Source organism: Sorex fumeus, unplaced genomic scaffold, assembly GCF_029834395.1.
Source record: "Sorex fumeus unplaced genomic scaffold, SorFum_2.1 ptg000094l, whole genome shotgun sequence".
Classification (NCBI taxonomy): Eukaryota; Metazoa; Chordata; class Mammalia; order Eulipotyphla; family Soricidae; genus Sorex; species Sorex fumeus.
Genome location: NW_026606151.1, coordinates 14,560,289 through 14,566,002, shown reverse-complemented (window position 1 = coordinate 14,566,002; position 5,714 = coordinate 14,560,289).

Here is a 5,714-nt window from a genome sequence, read left to right as displayed (position 1 = left end):
GGTTAGCCCAATTCTCTCTGTTGTGCCCAAGTAGATTGAACAGTCTCAATTGTCTTTTTGATATTTGATTAGCTGAAGATATTTGAATTTCTCTATTTTGCTTCTTAGTTTTGGCATCTGCTTCTGATTTGAGTCTTGCTGTCATTCTTCTCAGTATGATCAGATTGTGATCAAAGTGTTTGTGTCATTATGTATGTTCAACTTGTTGCTATTATAATTTAGGGGTGGAAATGAAACACGGAAATGCAACAATTCAAGTGTCTGGATATACTTAAAGAGCAAAGTTTTAATTTAAAACCAAGTCATCAGTACCTTCTACTTAGTTGAGGAGACAATTTGGCATTAATTGCAAAGCTGGCTCCAGAATGAGCGGTAAGTAGGGAATGCGAGAGGTGAGATGAATCCTATGTCCAAATGGATCCTGTAGTCTGGTTTTTGTTGATTAGCAACAGATCTAAGAAATAGGAGTCTAAACTGGCAAAAATTATAATATTGATCGAACACTTTTTTAAATTTATTTTTTATTTTTTATTTATTGGATCACCGTGAGAACAGTCACAAAGCCTTTCAGTTAAGTCTTGGTTGGTCATACAATGATCAAATACCAGTCCCTTCATCAGAGCACATTTTCCACCACCAAGAACCCCAGTATAACCCTCTCCCCCAAACCTGTGTGGCAGATTTTCACTTTACTCTCTCTCTCTCTCTACGTTGATCACATTCAATATTACGACAAAAGACCCAACATTATTATTTGGAATTTTCCCCAACATTCAGACCTGCCAAAATGACATCATAGATAATCTGTTTTCTATTGCTGATTATGAAGGGCATATGATGTCGTGTGGCTGCAATAGTGGCCATGCAAATTTGGATTTCTGATATTTTAGTAATAAGCCTAGAGGAACTACTGCCAAAAGCCTCTGGGTTCTGAGACTGGTTTGTGTGCCTCTAGGATCATGGTCATTCAGGACCTGGAGGAGGCGTTTGAGGGTGGCAACTCGGGACGTTGTCATGGCAGGAAGCAGAACCGATTCCACCCCACATCTCACGAGGCCCCACATGCCTCGTCAATGTAGTCTCATACCTGGCTGTTCATTAGGCTCTAAAAGATGGAGGCCACCATGACGCTGCCAGAAGGTGGGGACAGACGGAGGGACAAACACCCTTCCCCTCCCCAGGTGGCATAACACCGAAGTTAAATGGACAGTTCAGATGCATTTCAATTGGGCATTATATTTTGCTCGGATTTCCCCACCACCATTCAAGCCTGTCTTTCAGGGACAAATGTTAGATCATTTACTTTCCACTGATCACTTTCCATATCAGGATGCCAGTTTTTTCCGCTGCTGTGTGCTGTAAGATGGTGCTGGGGGCAGGTTGTGAGCGTGACTTCTGAAATCAGAGACTGCCTGGGAACCGGGGTGGAACTGCTCAACCTGGTGTTCCCATGCGGTTTGGAAAATAGTCCTGGTACCTGCATACCGGAGCCATGCTTGTAGAAGCTCATGGTAGTCGGGATTCCATTTGGAGAAGGCAGGGAGACAGCACCTATCCCATCTGGGATGTCCCAGTGATATCGGCTCAGTACGGGGCCCGGAGAATTCTCCAGGAGTTGTGGGGCCGGCTGGCCAGTTTTCTTTGCTACTGTGTGCTGTAAGGTCTGATTGAACACTTTTACAGCAATGTCATTCCAAATTTGCTTTTGGTAAAATTTGTAAATGAGACCAGGACGATAGTATAGAGATTAGCACACAAAAAAATGTAAAACATGGGCTGGAAGTCCCAGAAAATCACCAGGATGGACCCTAGAGTCCCTGGCACTACAGGAATTTATTTATGGTGAACCATAGACCTGAGACCCCCCCCCCACCCACAGGCCTCCTGAACACTCTTGGGGGACGGGGCTCTAGATAAGCAAATAAGTAAAAATAACTTGATATTTCAGAACTACAAAGTAGCAAAACAAATTATACATGTGAAAACGGAGAATTCCTTGATGATATGATGATGTTGATAATAGTAGTTTCTGATCATGTGTTTTTGTCTGTGGATATTTATATTAAAATTTAAATAAGGGACATTTTTAACATTTCCTAAGTAATTTTATTTTATTTTATTTTTGCTTTTTCGGTCACAGCTGACGATGCACAGGGTTTACTCCTGGCTTTGCACTCAGGAATTACTCTTGGAGATGCTCTGGGGACCATATGGGATGCTCAGAATCAAACCCAGGTTGGCCGTGTGCAAGACCCTACCCTCTGCACTATAGCTCCAACCCCCCAAGTAATTTTAAAATGATAATCATTGCATGTTGACATATATGTGTATTCAGTTGAAAGGAAAAGCTGCTTTTCAAGAAGCACATATGTATTTCTACATATCGGCTTGCAGCCGATGCTGATGGAGTCGTGATGGAATGGCTATTCTTGGGAATGTCTGGCCTGGCAAGTTGGGCCTTACAATTCAGTGTTCAGGCCCGCTGTTGATCAGGGACTGCTCACGCCATACCTGGTATTGTTGGTGGTAGCCATGTAATGCTGGGAATAGAACTCAAAACATTATACGTGCTAAAGTATGCGAATACTTGAGCTATCTCTCTGGCCCAAGGCTGATGCATTTCAAAAACGATGAGTTCATTGTTTTATAGTGAATTATTTTTCTGGGTGACTAGATTGTGGCTAGAGTTTGAGCTTCGGGTCTCTATACAGTCTGTTCTGAGCTCACAGTTTGGTTAGCTCTGTAAAACTCCATTGGACATGTATGGCATTGAGAGTAAACAAAGGGAAGAACCCGTAATTAACTACGGAATCAGCCCTCTCTGACCTGATGAAATTTTAAAAATCTTAGGAACCCCAGGGTTCCCAGGAGCACACTTTTACAACCACTTCTATTAAAATAATCCATCATCTGCTTGATTTTTTTGGTTATATCTCATGTTTTAACCTAAACAAATTTTCTAGCAACTTTTAAAATTTGATATTTTGTTTATATATGGTTTGAAATACAATAACTCAGTGGTTTCTTTTAATATTCAGTATGCTTTGTGAAGTTATGTGTCTCTAAACAAAGCATAACTTTTTTTTTTTTTGCTGTTGTTAAATGGAGGCAAATGACATTTTCAAGTTTTCAACACAGTGTTCTAGGAAGCTACACCACAGCACTCATAGTATGTTGATACAGATTGAGATATATCATCTTAAAAGAGAAATGAATAAAAGAAATAGAAATGCATTTAATTCTTTAGACAAGCAAGTGTGCCTTCATAGAAATGACACAATATTTGTGGTGATGCAAATAAGCAATCAATTATTTTTTTATCCTATTTACTTTATGTACCTGTTTTATTTATTTTTTTAAATTTTATTATTTTCCCCACTCACCCCCAGTTTTCAAAATTATTCTCAGATATACTACTTTTCCCCCTTGGCTCATAAATGATTGTACTAACTCATATAATTGAAACTAGATTGGAATAACAATAAAACAATAGCTATGCATACTTCTCACACTAATTTAGTGTGTTCATTGTTAGTGTTCACTTGGTTGGTTTATTTTGTTGTGACTTGGAATACAGGCCCAGAGATAAAATTGCTTCTAGTTTTTCCTGCTGAGAGATGTTTAGATCTTTCGGTTTTTCCAAGGTCAAAAAGACAGGAGCGCTTTGAATTTTACATGGGATGCTTACTAATTGCTTTCCTTCTATTTGCACACAGCTTTTGAAGTAATTCTTCTCCTTGTTAGTGTCCAAATCTATCAAATACAGAACCTTTTGAATAAATATTGACATTTTGTCTTAAAGAGAATAATAATTCACTTTTGAGACAAGTAGGTTGAACATTTTCAAACTGACATTCTGAAGGAAAACACGAACAAAACAACGTTATTTTGAGAACAAAGATGAGAAAGTTTTGGTCCACAGGACTGTAAACACTTTGGAAAGAGAAAAAGAAAACTGTTAATAAATATGTCTGTTCCTGTACAGGCATTCTTACCCTTTCCAAGAAAAGTTAGCCGCTGTGATGATGATGCAGAAGGATACTTTCTGCTCGAGTGAAGAGGTTTTCTAGCAGAAATGTTCATTATTACCCAAATAGGGAAAGAAAAAGCCTGCGCTCTTTTTCTGTATTTGGAAGTGCCTTAGCAAGGATGAAAGCTTGAGTGTCAGCGGCCAACTGCCAAACACCCACATACAATGGGACTGTTCTGTTTCTCAGTTACTAAGGGCACCCTAAGATCTCCCCAAGCCCCTTGGAGACCTATGAGGAACCCTCTTCATTCCTTGGCATCTTCCTTTGGCAGTTTCAGCAGGGTTTGTTACCCAGGCTCCAAGGAATGCTCCTCAAGCTGGTTAAAACTTAAAAAAATGCCTTTAAATGTATACATTGACTAAGAGCAAGCTATAACAAAGAAATTAAGGATGTTTTGGCTTTGTTTGGCCCTTTCTTTGATAAAGTTCACTTACTCTATAATTTTAGACTTAACTAAGTATACTGTAATCTGAAGCATTTTCTTTAACATTAGACATTTCAAATTGTTGTCTCTCTTCACCATCACCAAAATACCATTTTAGAAATTGAAGCAAACTGGACTCTGAAGGAGAGGTGTTAAATTACACATTATTGATGATTTGGGGCACAAAGTGAGCTTATTTTTGTCAGTAAGCAGCAATAGCTGAAGCCAAATCAGTCCCACAGAGAAGTGAGTCAGTTTTTGGGAAGGTTACAATGAAAAGTCAATAGTGAAATTTATTTCCCATGTAATATATAAACAATCATAAACTTGTAACTTTACCGGTGCACTGGAAACAATAAGTAAATAGTAATAGATAGCATATAAATAAGAGAAATTAATTTTTTTCATAAGGTAGCATTGGTTTACAAGACTATGTATATTTTAGACAAAATATTTCAGTTATTCAAAATGCAATTTTACCATATCTATGCTCAAGACATTGAGGATAATTGTTACCTACCTGAGGATTTGGAGTTAACTTGCATGCAAGGATGCTTTGATAAAAAATACCTGAGCCAAAGAGATGAAAATGAGACAAATTTGTAACATTTATCTGTCTTGGAACTTCATTACAGAATGATAATTGAGACTGTGAAAGACTGGTGCGTTTCCTTTATTGGTAGTTGTGGTCATACATTGTAGAGGCATGAAAGAATTGTGTCCCTAGTATACATGCTGTCATGTAAATAAATTTATTTAAATATATTTTAAAGCAGAAAAATAATCATTTTCAAACATCTAAATCAAGTGTATACATAGACTATTTAAAATGGTCTTTCCTAATTAAAGGAGCAATCTAAACATAGTAACTTTCTACTCTAGTCAATGCTATAAAAAAGCAAAGAGCACCACATCAAAGTGATTCTTGATGGTGTTGTGTTTAGGGTACATTTTCTATCCATAAGGGCAATAGATTTTCCAATACATAATGTTTATGTGCAAATATTTTATTTTTCCTATCATTTGTACTAATATTCAAATTTTTCTGCACTCTTAATTTATTAGGCTCATTGCTGTCAGCTAAGATTTGAGGAACTCACTTTTAACCATTATGGTTTTCCCAAATGAAATTATTCTGTAGTGCAGTGAAGGTCATCTTTTACATCAATAGGACTATGGACCCATATTGAATTTCACTGATGGCAGAGGGAAGAGTGGTGAACTGCAAGTTCTACTAATGAAGCAGAAGTATAATGGAT